Raw genomic sequence first — 14591 nt, forward strand, 5'->3', positions numbered from 1 at the left:
CGGGCTCTACCAAAAGAGTGCCAGGGCGCCTTTCGACTGGCTTCTCATCCACAAGAAAACGAAATCTTTGGAGGTCATCTTTGGATGTCAGCTACAAATGAGGCGACACCTACGACTAATGTTCGGCACGTGTGTGGCGTGTTTTAGGCTAGGAGAGAAGTCTTTATGCTGCAGTTTTTGCAACCACGCTTTGCCATTTCTTCATTTTTGCATACGAGAAACTACAGAAAGGAAGAAGAACCCAGGGCTTCTCTCTGCTCCTCAGAGGCTCTGCCCGATGCTGCCCTCCTATGGTCCGGGGCTCAGGGCGACCCCTAACCTTCGCAAGCCCCCCCCACCCCTTTCCCTCACTCCGCTGCCATACCCGTCCTTTCTCTCCCTGCACAACACTCTACCAGGATCTTCCTTTGCGGTCATTTTCAGGGATTCTCGGTGTGATTTTTGTTTGTATTTAATGCTTTCGTTATCACAGCCTCTACCCAACACATCTAAAGTCTCACAACACATACTTCTTGCACCTGCATGACTTCTAACTTAGATATTTTGCATCCCCAAATCCCTCCAAATTAGGACTATGAAGTCTTTAGTTTCACAACAATAATTATAACAAATAACATTTATTAAGTACTTGCTTTGTGCCAGGCACTCTACTGATTTACATAAATTATCTCATTCTGTCACATCTAACTGCTTCTAAGCATATGCTTACATTCGCCAGTAGCACTTAAAATTAATTAAAGATATTGTTGATTATCTTGGAAAGCAATGGCTCAATATACTGAAGTAAAATCCATAGAATAAAATATTTTAAGATCTTACAAAATGTACAACACTGAATTATTATAGGTTACTATTAAATTTATGTTTCTATCATGGAAAATAAAGCAGTTTCTGGTATGCTATACCCAAGTAATTTTTATCCCATTTTTATGCCTTTCTCAAACTCCTAGAAACCAGAGCTTCTAATCTGTCAAATAAATACAATTAGATTCATACATTCAATTTGATTCTTTGAGAAATATATAAAGTGATTTTGTTCTTACATTAATTCCCAAATTGTTTTGTATAATAACCAGCCCGACATTAATTGTGGTATGAGGACTGAAAAGCAACATGAGATATGACTTTTACTAATCCTTCACATTCCATTTGCAAGCCGTATGCTGCTCCTGTTCAAAACTCTTCTTTATTATCAAGAATTACATTATTCTCCGAAAGAGTGCATTTTCTCTTGGAGACAGGAAATGAAGGATCGCTAACACTGGGAAGGTCTTTTTCCTGACTCAGTATTAATACATGATATATATTCATATTAATAACAACTCTGAAAACTAGTTTCATTTCTTCTACACATAAGCAATAAACAGTATGTGCAAAAAATCTGAATCCTAGCAGCAGTGGTGTGGATATACAGTATCGGGTTTCTTTTGAATGTACAGCCATTTCTAACATTTCATTAGCGCATGTGAACAGCCAACGGTCACAGATGTCCATCAAAGCTGGATTAGATGAAGACAGACAATGCAGGCTTTGAGGACAAACTGAAGCTGCAGGTCCAAAGTTTCCGTTTCTCACTGAAGGGCACTGTAGGATCATTGTCTTCCTCCTCGAGGCAAAAAGAATGAATCAATTATGTTACTGACATCCCTCCACAGCCGACTGAAAAGTCTTTTTTTGCAGTCCAACAAGAGACAGTGAAAACTCAAGATTTCATAAGAAAATGTGGAAATTTCAAAAATATCTTCACACTCGAGTTTGTCATCTCTGCACTCTTTCCATAAAGTCTACCATCATTTTATTTCTGTGGCCAAATCTAATGCAAAACTTCACAGAAGTAAGTGTTTTCACCTGAAGTAAATGCTTCAACTGCTAAACCAAAAATTTCTGAAACATGTTTCATAATAAAGTTCAGCTTTAAGTTATTGTTAACTTACATTAATTTCATGTATATTAATCGCAGATGATAGCTGATTGCATCCAAAGACCACTTCTTGCTAGCCCCCAAAGAACTTTGCAATTCTATTAAATAAATGGATAATAATAAATACAAAATAATACATGAAACAATAGGCTTTTTTGAGATCGTGATTTCCCATTTAGGAAAACAACATCAGCTAAGATTTTAGTTCAATAACATCTACTTGTGTTGCCAGCGATGGGAGTGGCGAAAGCAACGTTCATATAGTTGCTGCACGTTAACTGGTCCACTCTTCTGGACAATAAATACCTATTAAAATTCAGATGCATATCCTTTGACTTGAAATTATATTCCTAGCAGCTTATTGTACAGATATAACCATCCAATCATATTAAGTTTTTATGTTAGGATAGTCACTGCAGCAATTAAATGACTTCCTTCCTTAATAAAGTAGGACACGATAGAGTACTTGAAAAATGTCCACATATGCCATATGTGTATGGATATGTTGTACATACTCACATACACATGTCTGCCCACGTATGCATATGTACATAGAGATACGTGCAATTTCTGGAACAATTTATCAGAAAGTATTTGTAATGTGGGGTATATTTTTCAAAGAAGATATTGAATCCTAATCAAATCTTTCAGATCTCAGATAGAACTTCAAAGGTAAAATAGGACTTTGTGCATATATTTGACAATTATAACCCAGCAAATTGTAAGTCAAAGTGACTCACATGAAACTGACGACCAAAATTGTGAAGCCACAGCATTTCAGAGCTAAAAGGAACCTAAAGTTCATGATGTATACATTTTTTGCAAAAGAAAAATAACCTGGGGTCCCCCATTTCCTAAAATGTGTTCCATGTAAGTAAAAATTAGTTGGAAAAATGAATCCATGTTAAAAAAAAAAAAACTGAAAACTCTGGTTAAATACAGCAATATATGGTTTTTCTATACAAAATCACCTCAGAGTCTCTAACATGCTAATGTGACTATAAATCTCCAAAAGGAGGTTATTATATCCAGGATTCTCCGAATTTGTAGACAATCAGCTCTTGACTTAACAAACACCTTAATCGGTATCTTAATGGCTCCGCAGAACACATTTGGAAAAGGCCAGTCTACAGGAATATATATTCCAAGTTTATCAAGTAATGAAATTTCATTTCAAGAATATATGAAGCCATTCTAAAAACTAAACTATAGTGGTCCAAAATACCAATTAAACAAAAGATAGTTAATACGTGATCTCCCTAATCATACAAATTCAGGTCTTAACACAAAGCATTTTAAGAGTGCAACAGATGCACGTGCCCATTGGTGTCTCGTTCATTTTGAAGTTCTAAGGGTCTGATGTAAATGGTTTTCAACAGATGCCAAGTGAATTCTAATCTACCAGAGTGTGGGCTCTTCCTGGTAAATTTAGGTACTCACTCTGCTAAAATCTCCCTCAAGAAGAATCTAAAGATAATAATGCCCCCTGCTTGCTGAGCTTTTTCTCCTCTACAAGGCACTGGGAGGATGATCTTTATGTTAGCTCCCCCAGGGACAGATGCTTGATGTTCACTCAGAGACCAAGTTACCTGGGAAAATATTTCAATTGATCACAATCTGGGGTATGGATTTGGAATCAGGGAGACCAAGGTTCCAATCCCAGCTCTGCCACCAACTTGCTGTGAGATTTTAGGCAATCGACTTGCCCTTTCTGAGCTTCAGATGATAGCAGAGCCAGATGGAAACTTCACAGGGTTGTGTGACAATGTAGTAGGACAACAGATAAAAAGGTGAACAACAGTGAGTCCCAGGCACATAATCGAGCTACTAGTAAGGATTTCGGTTGATTCTACAGACACTAGCTGAAAATTGAACTACACTATGGTCTATTATTTTCCATAGCATGTGTTCAAAATTTACTTTTCAGAATTTCAGAGAAAGTTTTCATGGAAGGAAATTACACTTCATCTCATTTGCACTGTGTTCCCAAGGTCCAATGCAATATCTGGCCCATGGCAAACACTCCAAGAACATGCAAGTGTGTGTACATGCATGAGTGTGGTGTGTGTGTGTGTGTGTGTGTACATACATAAAAAAGTATAACAAAATGACAGGGGAAACTTTATGATATAATTTTATTTAATTTTTAAAATTTTATCAAAAGTACACATTCACATAAAAGGTTAAATAGTTCTAGAACGTTACGTTTATGAAAACTAGCAGGTCCCTGTCTCTTATACCACCAATTCCCTCAACTCTTTTAACTGATTATTTTATTAACACCACAGAGCTAAAGAATGTGACTGTACACTCCTTTTCAGTTTTTAGTATTGTCTCTTGACTTTCCCCATGGAGAATGAAGATGTGACCCTCTTTCCTCCTGTCAGAGACCACCCCCCCACATACACACACACACCACCCACATACATATAAACTCTTCCCTCACTCCATCCTTACAATACCGTTCTATAGTAATTTTGGCTGGGTCAATTTCTATCCTTTTTATTATTGTGATGATGTAAATCTTATCCAGAGCTGAATTATGTGTATTAATGTATCATTTTTTCCCTGCACTTCTTTTTCCCCTCTGGAGTGGATAGCTATAATTATCTTGGGTTTTTTCCACCTTGATTTTCTAGGTACTCAGTCCAAAACTACCTCCCAACCGTCTGACTCTCAAGAAGTTAAAGATATATCATGCAGTCCACCAATTTCATCTTCCTGGAGAAAGTTCTAGAACCTTCTCATTTGTCCACATCTGGACTCACCGCCTCCATCCCTACAACTCCACTTCACAATCGTTCTAGGCGTCTCCTTTGCTCGATCTCCTGTTTCCCAAATCCCCCGTTTTCTCCATTTTGGTGAAGCACATCTTCTAGTAGTTTCCTAGGAAATTATTTTCAATGATCTTGATATTTAAAAATGACTACTTGAAGTGTGGGTAAAAAATTCTAGGTGAGTTGTAATTCTCCCTCAGAATTCATGCTTGACGTTTAGCTTCCAGTGTTGCTCTTTATTAGTCTGATGTTCAAATTCCAGGTTCCTCCAATGTTTTTTCTCTCTGAAATTCGTCCCTCAGTGTCTAGAAATATCACAATGATAGTGCCTTGCTGTGGGGGCATGTTGATCAACTGTGCTGGAAATTCAATGGGTCCTTTCAAACTGCAACTGTATGTCCATGAATCCTGAGAAAATGTTTAAGTGATTTTGTTGCTGTTTCCTCTCCTCCATTTTCTCTAGTTTTTCTAGTTTTCCTGTTATTTGGATAATGGACTTCCTGCATTGGTTTGCCAATTTTCTTATTCATCTCCTGTTTTTGGTCTACATTCTAAGAAATTTCAGTTCTGTCTTCTGATTCTACTACAGAATTTTCATTCCTGCTATCATGTTTTCCACTTCCAAAAGCTTTTTAGAATATTCCTTTTCTTCAAAGCATCCAATTCCCATTTCATGGTTGCAATTTCTTCCCTTGCCTCTCTGAAGATATGAATGACCCCTTTTTTGAACTTTTTCTAAGTATTCTTTCTTATGTCTCGCCTTCTTCTATTTGTTTTGGGCTCTTATGTAATATACACCTTCTTCAAATGTCCTTAATTGTTCATACCCAAGAATGGGAACAACCGCTATAAAAAAAAAAAAAAAAAGACAAAACAAAGAGACAAAAACAAAACAAAAACAAAAAACCGGAGTGGAGGCTCTGAGCACACAGAGCCTGCCTTCACCTTCAGTCCTGCCTTCACCACAGAAGGTACCACTTGGGCCATCTCATTGAAGAAGTCGCAGCAGTTGCTCAGATTCTCCAGAAAGTCCCTCCCTGCCCCCTGTCTAAAGAGTAAAGGCCTTTCTGCCAGTGTCCTGGAGGCCAAGTGGGGGAGGAGAGAACATAAGGCATGAGGATATTATTTAATTACCCCATTTTACCCTAATACTCAATTGCACCTAGGTCCCCTAATAGGGAGATTCTCTCTTCATCAGCTTTTAACCGCTACACAGGATCTCAGTCTCCTCTCACTCCAACATCTAGAGATTATCTGTTACCACCAATTCCTGAGACTTTGAGAGATTGTCACGTAAACAGGCTTGTTCCTCACATCTGCTAAGTCTGTTACCTCACAACCATCTGCTTCCAGCTTCCAAAATATTTTTGCTGTTGTCTCTTTTGTTTTCTCTATCCTTGTAGGTTTGTGCACTTAAAAAAAACAAAAAACAAAAAACCTTTCCTGTTATTTTAATGCAATTTGTGGTAGAAACAAAATTAATTGCCTATGTTCAGTGGATTATCATTATTTAATATAAAAGTTCATTTTTATATATTTGTGTATTTTCTCAAGTTTCTACCATAACTATATTACTTGATAATCAGAATATATATTTATTCAGAAAAACCATATAAAGAAATGATACTTTCATTATACAAAGGCACTTAGACTGACTTGCTCCCCTTTGGGACTTCTTCCAAATACCCATTTATGTGTATATAAAAAATAAGAAAGCTTAACTCTAAAAAAGAACATTCTATCATATGATGATCACTGTTCATAACGAGACCCCGAAGTATGTCCATATCCTAAGAAGCCCTCTAAATCATCTGTTATTTCAGTATAATTTTAACAGATGCTATCTTTCACATGTGAGTATTTCTGAACTTTAAATTACCTTCTATGAAGAGACCCTAGGGAATGAGTGCAAATCAAATCACTACTGGGAGAATTTCCTGAAAAGCTATCAAAAATAAACAAGCATGTAAAATTAAAAGAAATAATAATAAAATAATAAAAAGGCACGCGTGCACCCGTGCCCTACTTCTCAGAGGCCACCGCAGGTCCCAGGGCTGACTTAAGTGCTAGTCTGGCTCAGCTCACCGATAATACATTAAAGTTTCCCTCCCTAAGTAGGATAATTCAGGGTAAAATCTCCAAAATAAGAATCTTTTAAGAGATAGGATGGGGGTCCCTGGGTGGCTCAGTCGGTTAAGCATCTGCCTTCTGGTCAGGTCATGATCCCAGGGTCCTGGGATCGAGCCCCACATCAGCCTCCCTGCTCAGCGGGAAGTCTGCTTCTCCCTCTGCCCCTCCCTTTGCCTCTCCCCCTGCTTGTGCTCTCTCTCTCAAATAAATAAAATCTTAAAAAAAAAAAAAAAAGAAAGAAAGAAAGAGTGATATGTTAGACATGAGGATTCTCTCTTTCAGAATGGTCTTTTGTCCTGTACATTAGAAGAACACCTTCTCGGGGGAGTTTTCACATGCTGCTTTAATTTGGAGTTAGCCATGATTTACTCCCAACAGAAGGCTGTAAGCCCCTTTGGGGAGAGTCTGATGATGTTTTCATTTTCACACGGCCCTTAGAATACAATCATACACAAACCAAAAGGCTAAAAATAAATGTCCTTCCATGACAAACAAGGACACATGGCCACCTTTTTTTCCCCCAATATACCCACTAATAACACCATCAGGTCATGAGGAAGGAAATAAAGAGAGAAAGGAGGAAGAGAAAGGAAGAGGTCAGGGGTGTCCAATGCATTTGAAGATTCAAATAAAAGAGTGTGAGAAAATGCCACTGTGTTTGGAAAAAGAAGTCAAAGCGTATCAGAAATAAGAAAGGGGTGCCAGATTATTTAACATTATTCTGGAAGTACTGTATGGTGCAGTAAGTATTGAAATTAGAAAGGAGGCGATTGTCATTATTTACATAATGTGATCATGGTCTGTTTAGAAAATTCAAAATAATCAGCTAAAATGTTACTGGAAACTATGTGAAAGGTCAGTTAAGAAAGCCAAGGACAAACCTAAGCAACTGTTTGTTCAATGAAGAAATATTAACCCATAGAAAAATATAATGGAAAATGACGCTAATCAGAATCGATAATGACAGCAGTAACAATAGTAAAAAAAAAAAGAAAAAAAAGAAAAACAATAATAGTAACAGCTCACATTTGTTGAACGCTAACCCTCTGCTAAGCACCGTGCTGTGCATTTTACCTTATTTCATTTCGTCCTCACAGCATCTCTGGGAGGTAATACTCTTAGTATATTTACCCCATGGATGAGGACACTGAGGCTGAGTATCATTAATTTGCCCAAGCTGTGGAGCAGAAGGCGGTGCCATGTTCCCCGTCCAGCCACACCCAAGGCTGACTCGAGAGCCCAAATGCACACCCTGTAGTAAGTCTAGTGAGGAGAGAACCATCCAATGAATGAAGAACATAAAAACTTTACCAAGCACCGACCTTTGCATTGTTCCTTGATAGGAAAATTCGACACCAATTCTCCTTAAATTACTCTCTATATTCAATGCAATCCAGATGAAATATATTCTAGCAAGATTTTTTTTTTCTTTTCTCAAATTCTTTCTCACACCCCCTCTTTGTTTTACTCTTTCTTATTTCGACCCTTCAGATAAAATGATCCTACAGCTTCTCTGGAAGAATTAAGCATGTGAAAATAGCCAGGACAATTCTGCAGAAGGGACCAGGTAAGGGATCTTATCCTACCAAACACTGAAACTGACACTAATGCCACAAACTTTGCGAGCAACGCTCATAAGAAGGCAGGTTGATGGAACAGGAGAGGGACTTCAGGAATACCACCACGCAGTCACGGAATTTAATACTGTAACATATGTTTATCCTTTTTAGTCAGATGGGCACGGATGAAAAATCTGAAAATAGTTAATGGTGGTAAAGGTGAGGAGAACTGTGGTTAGTGGAAGCATAAACGGATACAACTCCTGGAAAGAGCAATTTGCATACATATATACTAATAATTGAAACTCTCTGACCCAGGAATCTCATTACTAAGAATTTTTTAAGGAAACAGATGCATAAATCAACCACAATATCATTGAGGATAGCAAAATACTGTGAATAACCTACCTGAATAATAATAGAGGAATAGCTCAATAAAATTTTGGTACATACTTAAAGGTAACTTATTTAAAAGGTAATCATTCAGAAGTATGGCATATATCTACTCAATGGCATAAAAAGATATATTATCAAGCAGATAGAAAAACAGAAAAATGGGGCGCCTGGGTGGCACAGCGGTTAAGCGTCTGCCTTCGGCTCTGGGCGTGATCCTAGCGTTATGGGATCGAGCCCCACATCAGGCTCTTCTGCTATGAGCCTGCTTCTTCCTCTCCCACTCCCCCTGCTTGTGTTCCCTCTCTCGCTGGCTGTCTCTATCTCTGTCGAATAAATAAATAAAATCTTTAAAAAAAAAAAAAAACAGAAAAATAGCCTGGGGCACCTGCCTGGCTCAACTGGTAGAGCATGCATGCAACTCTTGATCTCGGGGTTATGAGCTCAAGCCCTACAGTGGATATAGAGCCCACCTAAAAAAAAAAAAAAAAATCCTGTGGGGCGCCTGCCCAGCTCAGTCAGTAGAACATGTGACTCTTGATCTCAGGGTTATAAATTCAAGCCCCATGTTGGGTGTAGAGATTACTTAAAAATAAAAATAAAAAAAAGAAAATCTTTAAAAAAAAAAAAAAAAGAAAAAGAAAAATAGCCTGAATTTAATCCCATAAGGAACATTCTATGTCTATATATCCCATAGAAGTTAAATGCATAAAGAGAGATCAAATGGACAAAAATAACAATAAAGGTAAGTATTCACTGAATACTTCCTCCATGGACCAAAAACATGTTAAGCCCTTTACATTATGTCATTGTATCTTCACAATCACACTATGCGGTACTTCTGGACTTCTTTTAACTGATGAAAAAAAAATAACTTAGAGATATTAGTAACTTTTTCAAGATCACACAACTAATTAGTGGTGGAGTCCAAATGGAACCCGAGACATCCCCACTATGCAATGGGGCCTCCATGTTCACCGCAGTCCTGGTGATGGCTGTCACTGACAGGAGGGTTTGAGAAAACATTGCTTCTTATTTTGTTCTATATTGTTCGAATTTTCTGTCACGAACATGTATCTCATTTAGAGACACGGAACAAAGAACAAAAAAGAAAGAAATCAAAGGTGACTCTTGCCATGGCAATTTCAAGAGGCAGATGGGAGATGAACACATATCAAGAAATTGAGGAGGAAAGAGGAGACAAAAAAGAGGTGGAAAGTATACTGAGTGATTAAAAAAATTGGCAGAAACACCTTCTATAAAATATTCAATCAATGGTACAAGCATACATACATACATAAAGGGACCCACGAAAAACTGCTTTTTTTTTTTTTTTTTTTTTGCTCCTTATGCTTTTATTCTTGCTAGGACCTACCCCCCCCCCCTTTCCACATGCCTCACAGAACAGATAATGTCTCAACCCACTTGCAGAGGTCATGCAGTTAGTGATATCTCTGGAGTCTTCCAGCCCAATAGATAACATCTTAGCAGTGACCAAGCAGGGTCATCATGAACGTTTTCCAAGACCACGACTCACTGAGAGCATACGTGACTTATGGAGGACACCTAAACACTCATCTTTGTTCCGGATGCCTGAGAAGACATGTGCACTGGACCACAATCCCCAGTAAAAACCCCAGACCCAGAGCAACGACGAGACTCACTCTCCTCTCCTTTCCTTTCCGAGTCTCCCAGATACTCTGTATCCGCACTCGCTCTATGTCTTCAATAAACTCTGCTCTCACTTCCTCTTGGCTCGAGTTTGCTTTCCATCCTGCACCAAGCCAAGGACAGGTTAGCTGGTCCTATGGGACCCACTCTGGGTCCTCAGGAACCCAGCCAGCCTGCATCATTAGCATAAGCCTCATTATCATAACCCTGTATTTTAGCAGTATGTTACCAAAAATGAAAACATGAGTGTCCTTTTTTCCCAGAAATCTCATTTCCAGGAAATTATCTAAGAGATAAGGAGGCAAAGATATACAAGGACTTCATAACTTTCTGCCCTTTGTTATCTGAAATGTGGTGTAGTGGCAAGAGCTCCGGGTTTGCAGTTAAACCTACCTGGGTCTGAATCTTTGCTCTGTACTTTACTGGCCGTGACCTTGACCAAGTTACTCAACCTCTTTCAGCCTTGGTTTATCTCTAAACCGTAAATCAAAACACAGGCTTCACAGGACTGTTGTAGGGATTAAATGAGATAAAATACAGCACCACGTCTGAACTGTAAGAAAGCACTCATTCTTTTTCTTCCCACCACTCGCTAATATGTGTAACAGAATGAATACATAAACTTTAATCAGAACTTTAAGATAAATCGTGCAGCTTGGTAATTTCTACATTACTCTGCATCAGAGCATCATAAAACATTAAACTTCGCTTTTAAGGTTATTCAGTAGCAAACCTATGTTATGATACTTTGACACTTTCTCAATCTCAATTAGCAGTAAACCAATTAACAAAACTTTTATACACTACAGTGAGTCACATTTTTCTTCTTTCTTCCCTAATCCCTAGTGTGTTATAAGGGTGATTGAGTATCTAATTACTTCTTAATTGAATGCACATATTATACATTTTTCACTAGTTCAAGCTTAATGCTTTTAGTCCAGAAATCAAAGTCAATGAAATTAAGTTGAATTGGGATTTGGGCAACTATTATAATGAGAAAAGGTTTGTATTATGTCTAATTATAAGTAAATGTGGATTTTAGCATTATTTCCTATGGAAATATTTCAGGTACAGGAATGTGCCATAACTGACTAATTTAGATGATTAATAACATTGTTATTCTTATTTACAATCTTTTATTCCTCATTACAGTGATTTTTATTGCTGGGACCCACTAAATATAATCATTCTTTAAAGAAAAGATACCATTAGAGAATCATTAGTTGTACCAAAATCAGAATGAACATTCGCATCAGTGACTAGATGAGTTTCTCTGCAGCATAAAGGTTATAGGAATTCTCACATGCTGCCAACAGAAGAAAAACATAAATTTGGAATATAATCAGTTACATTAATAAAAAATATTTATTTATGGCAAACCATAAAAACATTACTATCAAAATGGCATTCCAAGTTAGTTACTACTTTACAGACAGACTGTTTCATGAGAGGTTTTTTTTTTTCCCCTTTTTGCATTATACAGGAGTAAAAAAAAAAAAAGTCTGAAGTAGATATTCTCCAACAACAAAGGTTTGTTTGCTTGCTTATAGATAAGGGGAGCAGCCATCTGAAATAATTGAGTTGAAGCCCTCCTCTGGCAGATGACTAGATTAAGTAACTTTTTCAGGTCCAGTTCAACTCCATGTTTCCAAGATGTCCTAAATATTTCCTGTAGACAAGCCCCTTTATGAGTTTCTAATCACTAAAAGTAAAACAAGAATTCCGAAATTTTGAAGGGGGTTAAAGAAGGGCTGTAATGGAAAATAGACCCATACAAAACCAATGTGGTTTTCTTGTTTTCACAATTTATTTTGAGACGGTGTTACCTACCTAGTGGCAAATTTCTTGGTCAGAGAAACCTCCACATTACCTAACAAATACATCAGATTCTGCCCCAAGATACTGGGTGTTGTCTAGATTATCTTAGCTTTGTATGTTACCAAAACCAGTTTTAACTGGAACATTCGTTTAACTAAAACTGAAGTATCCCCCAAAATAAGGCAAACCTGCACACGTACACACACACCTCCAAGACCGACACAGTTAAACGAACAACTTTTTATGGCGTATTTTTACTCAAAATATTTGAAAATACATTCTCACACTTTTGAGAGTTTGATCAATATCTATCTTTCTCTTCCATGGTTTCTTCTCTAACTCACCCTTTTCCCTTCTTCAGGAGATGGCTTTTATCCCTAACAGAGAGGTCTGGGGTAGTTTCTTCCTCACTGTCACGCCATAATTCTTTCCTCACCCTCATGCCATTTCAATTCCATGCTGAGATTTCAGATTCCCCAGGTTTTGCTATATGTAAGCAATTTGCTATATAGAATCGTCAGGACCATAACTATTATATAACAACATGAAAATATTAAAAGGAGGACTTCAGTCATTTCATCATGCTTCCATATTTCCTGGATAACTGCTAACACCTAGCTACGTGTCAGAAGCTCTCATACAGATAGGTGTTCCAAAGCCCATTTCAAAAGACTCTGTACCTTAAGAGCGAACATTTAAGTCAGATGCCAATAACAGTACCTTTCGTTATGGATGGCAATCACCACCACCACCAAACTCCCAACAGCAGGTGCAGCCAATTAGTCACAGCACTCCTTCCCACTGTGCTCAGAGGTGGAGTCAGTGTTCTTTTCAACCAATCACAGCTGACACGCAAGTCTGACGGCACCACGTCCTCCATGTCTTTTATTTTTATCAATCTTTCTTTAATAATCCTATGTGGAAGGGGCGTGCTCTTGTGACAGTCTAGGTGAGAAATGGGGAGAACTTCATGGGGTGTGATGTTGGGGATGGAGACCCAGAGACAGATTTGGGAGCTGTCGGGAGGCAGATCTGCAAAACTAGATGATAAACTGGAAACGCGAGGTGAGATGAGGAAGAGTTGTCAAGTATAACTCGGGTTTCTAAGAAAATTGGAAGAGAGCCAGGTCTGTGGAGAAAGATCATAAACTCACTCTCATATATAGTGAGTTTAAGATGTCTTTGACACATCCAAAAGAAAAGTCAGACAGACAGCTGGGCATTCAATACTAGAACTTAACAGAGAGACCTGGTCTGGGACTACAAATGCATGGGTCGTCTGCAGTTGATGGGAAGAGAAACTGCAGGTTTGGAGAATCACCTACAAAGACAGCATGCCTCTTCACAGGCTGAACTGTGAGGACTCCAACAGGAAGTGGCCTCCTGGAAGGTCCATCTGAGGACTGAGCTTTTATACCTCCCCAGTTCCAGAATGACTGCTTTCCTAAGTCTCTGTAAACTCCATCAGGAAAAAGAGAAACTCAAGAGAATGGACAGCAAATAAATGAGGAGGAAACTGAAATGAATGCCTCCTATGAGCACAGTTTTCTTAATAATTAGTCTCGAAGCGGAAAAATTGAGCTAAAAAATTGATGCGAGGAAATTACAAAAAACGAGCACCCGTGATGCAAAAGGCATAAGAGAATATGTTTAGAGGAGATCACCTGGTCTCAGTAATTTTCTTACGGGAAATATATGCTCTAGGTTTAAAATCATGAAACCTAGCATATTTAAGGTATCAGAATATATGAATGTTCAACATACAAGTGGCCCAGGACTGTACAATGTTCTCTTTTCTTCCTCCTAAACACAATTTTCTTTGAATTCATGGGGGGAGGGGGAGAGAAAATATCCAAATCATTCTGCAATTTTTATCCACAATAAATCATTAAAATTTCTAAAACATAACAAGGAAAAAAGGATAAACAGGGAAGTAGGGATGTTCCTTGTTGAGTCATCTTGAAGAAATGCCTATACAGCTTTGAAGCTTTTCATTCTTGGGTTAATAACAATTTTTATATCACATAATCGAAACATAATAGACAGGTTGAGCACCCTTGATATTTTGGCCTTTTTCTGAAATCATTTTGAAATCCTTTAGGAAATCCATTCCATTTTCAAGAAATTCTGTATGATACAGTAAATAGAAAAGAGCTATATCCATCGAGTTTTCATTTCTCACCCTAATGCTGTGCACCAAGTTAAATTATTAGAGTGAGGAAAAGTCCAAGTTCTATTGACTGAAAATATGGCTTTGAGCTTTCCATTTGTCCGGGCAGAATAATAGCTTTTCCCTACTTGGTCATTCAGAATTGACACTCT

At 38.0% G+C, this 14591-nt stretch overlaps 1 protein-coding gene across 2 annotated transcripts in view; it reads right to left on the reverse strand.

Annotated features, from left to right (window-relative positions):
* Nucleotides 1-601: 601 nt before the first annotated feature.
* Nucleotides 602-14591, reverse strand: part of CA8 (carbonic anhydrase 8) — an 81620-nt gene continuing 67630 nt past the window's right edge. The window contains exon 9 of one of the 2 annotated variants that reach the window (XM_026516436.4): nucleotides 602-1603. The gene's annotated coding sequence lies outside the window, so the exon portion shown is untranslated. Of the gene's footprint in view, nucleotides 1607-14591 lie in introns of both variants that reach the window. The other variant, XM_026516435.4, reaches the window with a different exon arrangement.

Source organism: Ursus arctos, unplaced genomic scaffold (assembly GCF_023065955.2).
Source record: "Ursus arctos isolate Adak ecotype North America unplaced genomic scaffold, UrsArc2.0 scaffold_6, whole genome shotgun sequence".
Lineage (NCBI taxonomy): Eukaryota > Metazoa > Chordata > Mammalia > Carnivora > Ursidae > Ursus > Ursus arctos.